Source organism: Haliotis asinina, chromosome 11 (assembly GCF_037392515.1).
Source record: "Haliotis asinina isolate JCU_RB_2024 chromosome 11, JCU_Hal_asi_v2, whole genome shotgun sequence".
Lineage (NCBI taxonomy): Eukaryota > Metazoa > Mollusca > Gastropoda > Lepetellida > Haliotidae > Haliotis > Haliotis asinina.
The window spans coordinates 8700817-8715283 of NC_090290.1; the positions used below are offsets into that span (position 1 = coordinate 8700817).

Sequence of the window (14467 nt, forward strand, 5' to 3'; positions counted from 1 at the left end):
TGAATCACCAACTGATAAATCAAGGGCTGAATATGTTCTTGTGCCAGGATGTAGACATGTGTTGACCCATCATTGAAATTACATAAATCATTTTCGGAACAGAACTCCTCTAGTATTTTACCTTTAGCATTTGTAGTTGTACCACCCCAGAGTGGGTTGTGGCCATTTACGTCTCCCATAATAACACAGGGTTTTGGGAGTTGGTTATACAAATTTTGAAGTTCGGTCTTCTAAAGTGTTGAAGACGGTGAGATATATAAAGAGCATAGTGTGAGTGCAACGTGTAAAGTAAGTCTCACGGCAACAGCCTGGAGACCAGTATTAAGAATAATAGGGCTCTGAATAATATTCTGGTTTATAAGGATAGAAGCTCCTCCAGTGGCCCTCTCGCCCGGGGGTGAAAAAGAATGGAAGCATTGAAATGGCGTAGGTCAAAAGTATCCGTCTGCTTTAAATATGTCTCCTGCAGACAGACTGCTGATGGAATAAAGTCCTGGATCAATAGCTGTAAATCATTGAAATTATTTTTTAGCCCTCTGCAGTTCCACTGTATGATATTATAAGAAGAAACTATCTTTTGGGGGGATTTATTGGGGATCTACCCCGCACCTTTTTGGAGGGCGACAAGCTATGTGCCCTGGGATGGAAGTTTTCTGACACTTCCATGGACTCAAGCGATCCGTATTTATTAAATAATTTCTGGGTTCTGCCACTCTTTTTTGAAGATTCTGTTCTTGAGTCAATTTTACTTTGAACAATATTCTTCGAGCTTGTTTTTGATCGTGATTTGTGAGTTGGCTGAGACAAAGATTGTTCTCCAGATACAGATGAAGTCTGACTACAGGACTGTGGCCCGGCTTTAGATACCACCTGAGTGTTGACAGAAGATGTCAAGGTTTGAGTAGACTGTTCGGGTGCAACGAACTGAGCGTTATTTGTTTTAACCCACGTCAAATCTGTCTGGCACTGTTTCGACGAGGTAGTTACTTTTGAGGTATATTCAGGAGTTCTTACACTGATGCAAATGATTCAGTATGTGCTGCAGATTCCACAAGTTTCTTTGCGTCAGAAAAGCTGACGTTCTGGGTGAATTTAATTTTATTGATTTCCATTTGTTTTCTCCAGACTGGACACTCTTTGGCGAAAGATGAATGATTTCCCGAACAATTTGTACACTTTTTATGGTCACTGTTACAGTCTTCTGTGACATGAGTATTTTAACTACAGTGGGCGCATGTAATGGGCTTGGTACAGGTGTTAACACCGTGCCCATACCTTTGACATCTAAAACATCTCAAAGCATTTGGGATGTACACGTCAACTGAAAGACTACAATAACCTGCTTTAACAGATTTCGGAGGATTTGGCGATGAGAAGGAGAACAGATAAGTATTTGTTTGGACCGTTTCATTGTTTCTGCGGATCGTGAATCTTTTAATATAAATCACTCCCTGATCTTTCATCTCAGAAGCAATATCTAACTCTGACATATCAGTAAACAATCCATCTCTGTCTCTGATTATGCCTTTACTGGTATTCAGAGTCCTGTGGGCAGTGATAGAGACGGGAATTCCAACAAATACTTCTGTTGACATGAGGTTCTTTGCTTGCTGTTTTCTGTTGCATTCAACCAGCAGAGAGCCTGAACGCAAGCGTCTAACGTTTTTAACCTCACCTGCAATGCCTTGTATACCCTTGGAAATGGAAAAAAAGGGTTAAGTTTCAGTGGCGTCTTGTGCACAGTTTCTAGAACTAAAAATCGTGGCCAATAGTCGATTGAGTTGGAAGGTCGTTGGTCGTCATCATCGTTGTCAAGTTGACGCTTATTGCGTTTTTGGGGGGTTTGGTATTCCATAGGTAGTATATATCTTTCATCATCCGAGCTCCCCACCCACCACGGAGTATCACAAAGGACAATGCTAAACACAAGCGGGTCTCCGACTTGCAGCACCAAGGATACTCAGATGATATACTCCAGCAGAAAAACCAAAAGATTAATTCTTCCACCAGATTGGCCCATGAGCCACCGCCTTCTGGGCATAAGACTCTAGGCAGAATTCATGTAAACAAAATTCAAGTCAAATACTATTCTGAACAAAGGGTGCCAAGACTAAAGTTTAAACAATTCCAAATCATATTTTGTGCAATTACACATTATCTATGCACAGGGCTTGGTATGACCAGCCGATTGGTTGAACCGGGGCCCATTCAACCACCCGTCTAGGTGAAGTCAGGGCCAAAGTGGTGTATTGGGCATTAGGAACACTGGTCCTGCTCCCATGCCCTCAACCACCAGGATCCCCTCCTCCACCGACACAGGGCCGCGACCCGGGTCCACAACGGGGGTGTTGGCGAGCTCTTGGCGTTACCCAGCACCCACCATGAGGAGGTGGCTCGCCACGGGTGCCAATACGAGCAAGGGAATCATCAGAGATCGTGACCGATTGTTTGCGGATATGACAGAGCTTGACATCATCTCTGAGATGAAAGATCAGGGTGTACTCTATGTAAAACGTTTCACAATCCGGAAGAATGATGTTGTAACTAACACCAATACTTACCTGTTCTCCTTTTCCTCACCAACTGCTCCAAAATTTCTTAAAGCAGGTTATTGTAACATGAATGTGGACATGCACATTCCAAACCCTTTGCGGTGTTTTAAATGTCAAAAGTTCGGTCATGGCGTCAATACTTGCACATTGTCTGTTGTATGTGCTCACTATGGCGAAAAGACACATACAACAGAAGATTGTGACAGTAATGTTAAAAAATGTACAAACTGTGCGGGTGACCACTCCGCCTACTCTAAAAGTTGTCCTGTTTGGAAACATCAAATGGAGATAAATAGGATAAAATTCACTCAAAACGTTAGTTTTGCGGAAACTAAAAAGCTAGTTCAAAGCTCAGAACATAAGGAGAGCTATGCTTCTATCACCAGAACATCGTCAGAAACAGTCACCGCTAAAACAACAACGTCATCTGTATGCTGTCAGACAAACCTGACCTGGGTTAAAACGGAATCTCCTCTGATATTCTCACCTGCAATATCGACCCAAACAACAGAATCAGTTCCTAGTACATCTCAAAGCCAATGTGAAACATCCTCTGATCTTAACGCATCATCTCAGCCTACAAAGTCTAAACAACTCTCTAAAGGCAAAGGTACAAAGCCAGATTCTTTGAAAAAACTTAGTGGTAGAGCACCCAAAGGGTCAGACAAGAAAATCAATTTATACAACAAATATGGATCCCTTGACATGGACGTGACTGAAAACGTCCGCTCCAGGGCACACAGCTTGTCGCCCGCCATAAAGGTACGGGGAAGATCCCCAATAAATCCTCCCAAACGATAGATTATCATAATCCTATTATACAATGGAACTGTAGGGGACTAAGGAATAATTTCCATGAACTTTTAATCCAAGATTTATCACCCTCAGCGTTTTGTCTGCAGGAGACATATTTGAAAGAGACTTAACCTACGTTCGTTCAGTGAATACCATTGTTTTTCGCCTAAGGGTGGCAGGGTCACTGGAAGGTCTTCCATGCTAGTTACACAGAACGTTATCCATAGCCCAGTTACACTTACTACTAATCTTCAGGCTGTTGCAGTGCGACTAACTTTGCACGTTCCGTTTACATTATGTTCTCTGTATGTTTCTCAGTCTTCAACGTTTCACAAACTCGATCTTCAAGCTCTATATGATCAACTCCCAAAGCCCTGCATTATTATGGGAGATTTAAATGGACACAACCCACTCTGGGGTAGTGCAACAATAAATGGTAAAGCTAAAGTACTGGAGGAATTTTGTTCCGATAATGATTTATGTATTTATAATAATGGCTCCAATACATATTTACATCCTGGTACAGGAACTTATTCTGCTCTCGACTTGTCACTCACAAATTCAGAACTACTAAACGAATTCGAATGGTCAGTCCATGATGACCTCTGTGGAAGTGACCATTTTCCTACTATACTAAAATCTGTAACTCCATCTGATGTTCCTCCATCATCAAGGCGGAATTTTAAAAAAGGCTAACTGGGCTTTCTATGAAACACTGTGTGCTGAAAAAACTTAAACCTGAACTTTTTATTGACGTTCCAGATGCTGTTAAATGCTTTTCTGATGAACTGAACTCCAAAGCTGATGAATGTATACCAAAGTCCTCTGCAGTTCCACATATACGGAAACCATGGTTCAGTGATGAATGCAAACAAACTAGGAAGGCAAGGAAAAAAGCAGAACATTATTTCCGTCGCCATCCTATGGTTCATAATTTAAATAAATTTAAAATTTTAAATGCTAAAGCACGGCGTACTTTTAAACAGAACAAACGCCAATCTTGGCCAAATTATGTATCCAAACTAAATTCTCGGACACCCATGTCCAAGGTATGGAACATGGTCCATAAAATTAAGGGTAAAGGTACTAAATCTAGTGTCCATCATCTTAAACATGGAAACCAATTGCTTACTGATAAATCAGATATTGCTAATAAACTGGGTGAAACCCTCGCTAAACACTCTTCCTCTTGTAATTATGTACCTAAATTCCAAACGTATCAAAGACAACAAGAAAAAAGAAGTATTAATTTCAACTCAGATAATGGGGAAGATTATAATGAAACATTTTCTATTCATGAACTCCATTCTGCTCTTGATCAAGCTCATGACACTGCAACTGGAGCTGATAACATCCATTATCAGCTCCAGTAGCACTTATCAGAGTCCTGTTTAGAGGCACTCTTATCTATTTTGACGATATTTGGACTTTTAGGTAAATTTCCGTCTACATGGCGTGACGCTATAGTAGTACCAAAACCTAAACCTGGACGTGATCATACTGATCCGTCTAATTATAGACCTATTTCACTGACTACCTGTGTTTGCAAGACCATGGAACGCATGATAAATAATCGACTTGTTTGGTACTTGGAAACTAATAACCTTATCACTGATATACAATGTGGTTTCCGTAAAAATAGAAGTACTGTCGATCACTTAGTGCGTTTGGAATCATTTGTTAAAAACGCACTAATTAATAAACAACACGCTGTGTCTATCTTTTTTTGAGTTAGAAAAAGCATATGACACAACCTGGAAACATGGTATTTTAAGAGACTTACATGACTTCGGTTTGCGAGGTCGTTTGCCGCAATTCATAGCCAACTTTTTAAATGATAGACAATTTCAGGTCCGCGTGGATTCTACCCTGTCTGACCATTACAATCAGGATCAGGGTGTTCCACAAGGCAGTATTTTATCTGTCACACTTTTTAGCATCAAGATAAATAGTTTATCGAAAGTTTTAAATGATTCTATTGATGGTTCGTTATTTGTGGATGATTTTAATATTTCTTGTCGTGGTAAAAATATGAATACCATAGAGCGGCAGTTTCAGTTGTGCTTAAACAAAATAAATAAATGGTGTCTTGAAAACGGGTTTAAATTTTCTAAATCCAAAACTAATTGCATACATTTTTGTCGTAAATATAAAGCACATAAAGACCCTGAACTATCTCTAGATGGCACTCCCATTAAAGTTGTCAAGGAGGCCAAGTTCTTGGGATTAATTTTTGACTCACACCTAACGTTTCTGCCTCATATTAAATCTCTGAAAACTAAATGCCTGAAAGCACTTGATTTGTTGAAAGTGGTATCAAATTCGAAATGGGGAGGTGATCAAGCTACCCTCCTCCATCTATATCGATCACTTGTCCGTTCTAAACTTGATTATGGCTCCATTGTATATGGTGGAGCCTGCAACAGCAACTTAAAAGTATTAGATTCTGTTCATCATCAAGGTCTAAGACTTTGTCTTGGGTCCTTTAGAACCTCTCCTGTTGACAGTCTGTATGTTGAAGCCGATGAACCATCTCTTACACAACGCCGTATAAAATTATCTTTACAATATATAACAAAGCTATACTCTAACGAATCTAACCCTGCATATAACTGTGTTTTCAATCCTCTCTACGAGGACTTGTACAACAAAAAGTCTTCTCTTGTTCCACCTCTCGGACACAGAATTAAACCCTTTCTTTCTTCGGCTGGCATTGAGCTGGCAAACAGCTCCTTCCCGTCTTCTTTCTTCTCCTCCTTGGCAGATGGTTAGGCCACAAGTCGACCTAACATTAACTACATTTAAAAAATCAGAAACTAATGAATTACAATACAAACAAGAATATCATCAATTGAAACATAAATATAGCAATTATAAATCCTTATTTACAGATGGGTCCAAGGGCGGTGGCGCAGTAGCTTGTGCCACTGTCATTGGATCCAGAACAAAATCTTCCAGATTACAAGATAATAGTTCTAGTTTTACAGCAGAAGCTAACGCCATATTAACAGCTCTTAAATATATTCAAAGACATCCTAAACATAAACAGTACATAATCAATTCAGACTCTCTTTCTTGCCTTCAGGCTATTAAACACCTAGCATGTAAACATCCACTTTTAATAGAAATTATTGAACTTTATAATTATCTTGCGACTGGCCAATACGACATCGTCTTCTGTTGGTTACACAGCCATGTTGGAATCTCTGGTAACACTTTGGCTGACCTTGCTGCTAAGGCAGCGCTCAACAAATTTGTGATACCACTTCATATTACCTATACTGATTATAAAGATACAATTAGATCTTACATCCGTGATCTGATGCAGAAGAAGTGGGACACCCAAGTAGGTATCAATAAATTACATGCAATAAAACCATATGTTGGTCACACCTGCTTGGGTTGTCGGTCCAGATTTGAAGAGGTCATACTACGACCATGTCGTATTGGCCACACTAGGTATACGCATGAATATCTTTTGAAAGGTGAGGATCCTCCGTTCTGCATCCCTTGTGATGAAATCATCACGGTCAAGCATGTCTTGCTTGACTGTGTTGAATATTCCATCACAAGGGACAATTATTTTAAGTCAAGAACTTTGGAGCTTTTTTGTAACGTACGTTCTCATTTAATTATTGCATTTTTAAAGAATTGAATTTATTGATTGACATGTAAATAAATAAGTATTTTATGATTGGAAGTTCAGTCAGCAGCTAAGATTGTTAGTGGCTGTATCCTCGAAGAAGTTTGAAGTACCGTAAAATTATTGTAGAATATGTGTCATTTTAATTTGTGGCTAATCTTGCATACAGTCGCCAACAGCTGAGGGGATGGTGTAAATCCAGCCAGGGACCATGCAGGTAGCAGAGGTACTGTAAGTCCCCATGGTCCCTGGTATGGTGATCTACCCTTTGTTGTTGGCGATCTATAGCCTGTTTTTACATTGTACTGTCCAAATAGTGATACTATCATTTTTTAAGTTTCCACGCTAGTTTTAATACTAACTGTGATAATCTAGTGGTTTTACTGTCCTTCGTAGACAGGTTCTTCATAATATCCGTATGTATTCCTTTTTGTCATATATGTTCTCGTCACGATATGGCTGCGATATTGCCGATGTGACGTTAAATATTAACTCACTCACTCACTCACTGTCATCCTGTGGATAATTGTGTTATTTTAGAGCTGGATTCTGATGATGATTTTGCTAATGTAGCATAGCTTTCTGGAAGGTCAGATCTCTTCACCAGTTTCTTTGCCTCAGATATTTTGGGTAAACTTTATTGTGTTAATCGCCATTTGCTCTTTCCAAATTGGACACTGTTTCAAAGAAGAAGAAGATGATGAAGAATGGCCGACTGAGCATGTGGTGGACTTTTTTTTAAAATCTCTGTCAAAATCTTCTGTTGTGTGTGTCTTCTCACAACAGTGAGCACACACGACAGACAGTGTGCAGGTATTTACAGCGTGTCCACATTTCCATATAAAACACCTGAGTGGGTTGGGGATGTAGGTTTCAACTTGGATGTTGCAGTAACCTGCCTTCACTGATTTGGGAGCATTTGGCGACGAGAAAGAAAAGAGATAGGCATTCGTTTGGAATGTTTCATTGTTTTCTCGGGTTGAAAAGCGCTTTACATACAGCACACCTTGATCTTTCATCCCTGATGCTATGTCAAGTTCGGACATATCAGCAAACAAACGATCACGATCTCTGGTGATACCTTTACTCGTGTTCAAGGTCTTGTGACCACAGACCAGTGACCGGAATGTCCACAAAAGACACAATACTCATCAGATCGGATGCCTGTTGTTTCTTGCCGCACTCAACTGGTAGCGCACCCGAACGTAAGCGTCTAATGTTCGTAACGTCCCCATCAGTACCTTGAATACCCTTAGATACTGCGAAAGGGTTCAGCTTTAATGGTGTCTTGTCCGGAGTTTCAATAACAAGGAAACGTGACCATTACTCAGTCGATTGAGACCGTCTGTTGTCAGTATCAACAGGATCAATTTCAAGTGGACATTTTGTTTTTTGGGAGGTATTTCATAAGCCATGGTTGGTATCATACGGTCCATCATCCGAGCTCCCCAGCCACCACGGAATATCACAAGGACAATGGTAAAGCAAGCGGGCCTCCAGCTTGCAGCACCAAGGATACCCGGATGATACATTCTAGCAGAAGAATTCCAAGATTAATAATTCCACCAGATTGGCACATGAGCCATCGCCTTCTGGCATAGGACTCTAGGCAAAATTCACATACATGTTATTATTTTTGAAAATCCAAATCATTGCACTGTAATAATAAATCTAAGTCCGAAAATAAAACATGTCATGTTTGTGCACTGACATATATACAGTCCATGCACAGGGCTTGGCATGACCAGCCGATTGGTTGAACCGGGCCCATTCCACCACCCGTCTGGGTGAAGTCAATACTCCTGTAATCCACCGACACAGGGCCACAACCTAAGGCAAACGGGTTGGTGAACCAATTATCCCCCTGTGTCCACAACGGGGTTGTTGGCGAGCTCTTTTACCGTTACCCAGCACCCACCACGAGGAGGTGGCTCGCCACGGGTGCCTATTCTGTGATATTCTAGTTAATTTTACTGTCCTTCGTTAACAGGCTTTTACCATGTATGTGCTATTAATTCATTTGTATTTTTTATAATTAATCGTGCTCGTCACGATGTGGTTGCAACATTGCTCATGTGACGTTAAATATTAACTCACTCCTACATTTTCTTCTGGTCCGAGTGAGTGTCGGTTTATACAGCCCACTGCATAAGCTAGTGTGCACAATGCAGCGTGCAAGGTAATGTCCAATATCATCATACCAGCATGTGCTCTTTCAACCAATGACAGTGTGGATGGATTGTTTGCTCAGAGCAGGACATATCCCCACCTACTTGTTACACGACAGTTGATTCCTCCGAAAGTCCAGGTACAATCCTCAACAGGACATAGTGTGACAACGTTGTGACCTGTGCATGCACAGTGAACACAGAGCCTTTGTCACAGTCTGAAATACAGGTAGGTTGGTCATTGTTACTTATGTCATTATAATCTAAACGGAGACTCTAAATGGACCTCTGCACTTAAAACGTTGTTATTTCAATATGGTTTTAGAAATGCATGAATGCAGCAAACATCCGTCTTTCTTCGTGTTTACATAAGAACGGCATGCTATAACTCGTCATGAAGATATACTGAAATGCACACTCTTTACTCAGATATTGAGTTCCACAATGTATTCAGCTAAATATTATCATACATATACAATTGACATTCTATAATATTTTACACTTTACACAGAGTAATGGCTCCAGACATTTATGGAGACATCTAGGGAAACTGTTGCAAAACATGTCACAAAACATTCCCACAGTTTCAAGGGCTATGATTGCTATTTATTTTTGTTAATTAGTGAGTGATACGTGTCCCTTAAATAGAGTGATGAATGGTGGGCACTGTAACAACACATTTCCCGATATTATTCAGAAACGGGTGCTGTCAATCAGTATCTTGATAATTAGTGAGTGGTACGTGTCACATACATTGAGTAATTAGAGGGTGTTTGAGGTAAAATCGTATAATGTCAGTAGTGTAACAGTCGGCATTGCTAAAATGTCTCGGCCCGCAAAACGTGCAAGATGTGAGTTGACACTTCAACAAAAAGGGCAGCTGATAGAAGATTTTGATAAAACGCCTCGACCCACACAGAAAGCATGTGCACTCAGATTAAACATATGCAAATGAAGATAACAATACTAGGGACCATGGGGACTTACAGTACTTCTCGTCACTATATGGCTACAACATTGCTGATGTGACGTTAAACTTGAACTCACTTACTCACTCACTCGAGCCAAGGACTCGTTTCATTACGAGGTAGGGGCATTGGGTTGTCAGAAAATGTCGTAACATAATACGAAAATAATAAATGTATACTTTATCGCCTGATAAAATCCTGTCGGCGCTTTGGATCTTTCATCGAAACCTAGAATGAGCCTAAACACACGTATTCTTTCCTAGATTAAACCAGATATGGTAAAACCACATGTAGACCTACGATATAAGGATCTAAAAGGGTTAGACTCTAGTTAGAAGCCAAGAGTATAATTGTGGAATTTGTTACTCTATGGTCGACAAGATATCGCCCGTGAAACTACTTCCGTTATTTTGCAGTGAGCCCCAATATTTTGTCACTGATTGCACTACACTACCATTATGATCACTTAATCCCCATAGATGGACAAACTGTAGAGAGTGTCTAATTAATATAGGACTTGAAGTATCAAGGGAAAGAAGCAGGAATGAATATCGTTGTGTGGTACAGAATACATAAAAATAACATTCTAGTACAAAATTTATCCATCAACAATGAATGGTACAGCATGCCAAAATGGGGTTGGATGAAGCACTGCGACAAGAAGAACTGGATGGGCATATCCAGAACAGATAGATCAGTTCCCGCATGCCATCAGTGTGGAGAGAACTACTATAGTCTGGAAGCACTGCCAGTTTGTCAGGCATAATGCAAGACTGGGAACACTGCATCAAGCTACACTGCACCGTGCAAACGCTATATGTCTTAACGTGGAACAAATATATTGCTGAGGAAAACTATTTCGTCATGTGGAATGTTCTGACGGAACAAGACAACTTAGGCAAATATGTCATTAAATTGAAAATAACATTCTGAGATCTGGCCTCTCATCAGAACTCGTTAATTCACAACAGTAATATATACTGCCATTAAGCAGAGAAATATACCCTGAAATGCGGATGTTCATTTAACGGTTCGAAGAGCAACCCATTTTGGCGTTGATACAGCCGAGACTGCCTCAATGCATTAATTTTATCACATGCTTGGAGACAGCCTAGTTTATGTCAGTCTAAAGGTCAGTCTAACATTAGATGTGTTGCTCTAGCATCACCAGATGGTGCAGGCCATGTTGTCGGAATCGTTGTATTTTATCAACTCATGTCCTATGCAGGAGACGTGTAGGGAAACAGCTGCAGCCCAGGCAGAAAGGAAATGTTATGCCTTCTGTGAAGCGTGTCAGTCTGTTCTCGAACTGGAGGCACCAATGAAGAGCCACCTCCTCGTGGTGGGTGCTGGGTAACGCTAAGTGCTCTTCTCCCGTGTGGACCCGGGACAGAATGTGTCCACAGCACCCCATTGCTTGTCGTAAGAGGCGACTAAATTGGGCAGCCTGTTTGCCGTGGGTTGCGTCCCGTGTCGGTGGAGGACGGGATCCTGGTGGTTGAGGGCACTGGGGCTTTTAACTGCGTTCCATTGCCCAACACACCGCTTTGGCCCTTACTTCACCTAGACGGGTGGCAGAATCGGCCCGATTCTATCAATCGGCTGGTCACGCCAAGCCCTGTGGTACAACTCTGTAGTGTTGCACAAAAATTGTGTGTTTCTATTTTCTAGCCTTGATCAATTTCGAAACAGAATATGAAAACGTTACTGTTTATTATTGCCTAGAGCCGTATGCCAGAAGGCGGTGGCTCATGGGCCAATCTGGTGGAATCATTAATCTTTTAATTTTTCTGCTGGAGTATATCATCCGAGTATCCTTGGTGCTGCAACCGGAGACCCGTTTGTTTTTAGCATTGTCCTTGTGATAATCCGTGGTGGGTGGGGAGCTCGGATGATGAACTATTCAACCAAAACCATGGCTTCTCAAATCCCCATTACAAAGAAAAAACGTCCACTTGACAATGATCCAGATGATAACGACCAAAGACTGTCCACTTCCATTGATTACTGGCCACGTTTTGTCGTGATTGAGACTCAAGATAACAGCAGACTTAAGTTGAACCCTTTTGCGATACAGAAAGGCATACAAGGAATTGCTGTTGGCGTTGCTCGTCGAGTGCTACAGAAGACAACAGACTACTAACCTGATGTCTACCATCATATTCGTCTGCATTCAAGTATCAGTATCTCCGCATAGGACACTTAAGACAAGCAAAGGAATCATCAGGAATAGAGATGGATTATTCGCCGACATGTCTGAATTTGATATTGTTTCAGAAATGAAAGATCAAGGGATCACACATGTTAAGCGTTTTACAACACGTTAAAACCAGGAGACCATTCAGGCTAGTACCTACCTCTTTTCATTTTCCTCTCCAACAGCTCATAGAGCAGTAAAGGCAGGCTATTGCCCCATCAATGTAGACACCTATGTACCCAATCCGTTAAGGTGTTAGTACTTGCACATTGTCTGTTGTCTGTGCTCACTGTGGTGAGAAGACACACAACAGAAGATTGTGACAGTGATTTTAAAAAATGCACCAACTGTTCAGGCGACCATTCTTCATTTTCTAAACAGTGTCCAATTTGGAAAGAACAAATGGAGATAAACAAAATCAAATATACACAAAATATCTCTTTCTCTGAGGCAAAAAACTGGTAAAGAGATTTGATCTTCCAGAAAGTTATGCTAAACTGCCAGGCAAAAGAAAGGTTTCACCCTATTTTTTCCATAAAAATCGTTATAAGGGCTGATCCGGGTTTGATTCTTAGCAGGAATTATTGGACTATAGCACAGTTTTCGTAAACAGAAAACATTGCCTCAACCGCAGCAAATTGAATTATGCATTTGCTTGCACGTGCAAAGCGACTTTTGAGGCATTGCTCGTGATGCACGTGCAGTACGGTTGCATAAATACTCCTGCTGGAAAGAGCAGACATTCAGTAGTAAAAAAAAACACCAACAGTATGCCAAGGCCTAGACAAGAGCAACGTGACCAAGCCATCGGTATGTCCACTATGGGGGCTTCTCATCGCCAAATTGCCAGAACCTTCAACTGCAGCCAAACCACCATCGGGAAGTTGCTGATACGGTACCAGCAGACCGGCCAGACAAAAGACAGATCAAGATCAGGAAGACCGAGGGTTACCACTGCGGCTTAAGATCGCTACGTCCGGCAGATACATCTCCGGAAGTGATTCGTCACTGCGACGTCAACAGCGGCGACGGCACTCGGCCATATCATCAGTCCCCGAACAGCACTTCGACGACTTCGTGCAGCTGGTTTACGAGCTTACCGACCCTTCCATGGAATGGCCCTGACCCTTTTACACTGTGAACGCAGAGTGCGATGGGCACGTACAGTATGTCGGTGGCAGCGACGTGATTAGTCGAGAGTGCTGTTCACAGACGAGAGCAGGTTTTGTCTCTTCAGGAATGATGGCCAAGTTCGAGTTTATTGACGAAGAGGCGAACATCTCGCGTCAAACTGCATTAGAGACGTTCATCCGTTGGAGGCGGAGGCATCATGATTTGGGGCGGGATCTTTGGCCAAACAACGACCCAGCTGATCGTATTGATAGGTAATCTGACTGCCCAGCGTTACATTGATGAGGTACTGAGACCAGTCGTCGTTCCTTTCCTCCAACGACAGTCAAGAGGATCTATATTGCAACATGACAATTCAAGACCCCATGTTGCCAGACTTACAAGAGACTACCTCGAGAACGCTAACGCCACTGTCTTGCCATGGCCAGTCAACTCTCCAGACATGAACCCTATTGAACACCTTTAGGATCACCTTAACCGTCATTTGAGACAGCTGGTGCCACCTCCAGGTAACCAACAGGAACTTGAACAAGCTCTGATCAACATTTGAAACGGGATCCCTGCTGACGTCATCCGGCGCCTGACGACATCAATGCGGAGGCGTGTTCTTGCGTGCATTGATGCCAAAGGTGGTCACATTAATGACTCAACTCTGTGATTTCTGGGGTTATTGTGACTTTCCATCGACATGCCAGCTGACTCCATATTTGTGCAATTTTATATTTTGACCCCCTCTCTCTTAAATTGTCTTTTGTGACCAACAGAGTGCCGATATTTTGATGTTTATTTCAACAGAATATTGGAAAATGATTTCTGTTTATAAACCAATTGTCAGAATTCTCATATTTGCGTTTGTTTTTATTTTATTGACTCGAGAATTGGGTCAAACCTTTCTTTTGCCTGTTAGTTTACAATAGCAAAAACATCATGGGGTTCTAGCTCTAAAACAACATCAATCACAAGTTGCCAAAGTACCTTGACCTGGGTAAATTGTAATTCTCCACAGCTTTTGT

The 14467-nt window shown here is 41.4% G+C and overlaps 1 pseudogene; it reads left to right on the plus strand.

Annotated features, from left to right (window-relative positions):
- LOC137256482 (sodium-dependent proline transporter-like) overlaps positions 1-12269 on the plus strand; it is a 69163-nt pseudogene extending 56894 nt beyond the window's left edge.
- The last annotated feature ends 2198 nt before the right edge of the window (positions 12270-14467 follow it).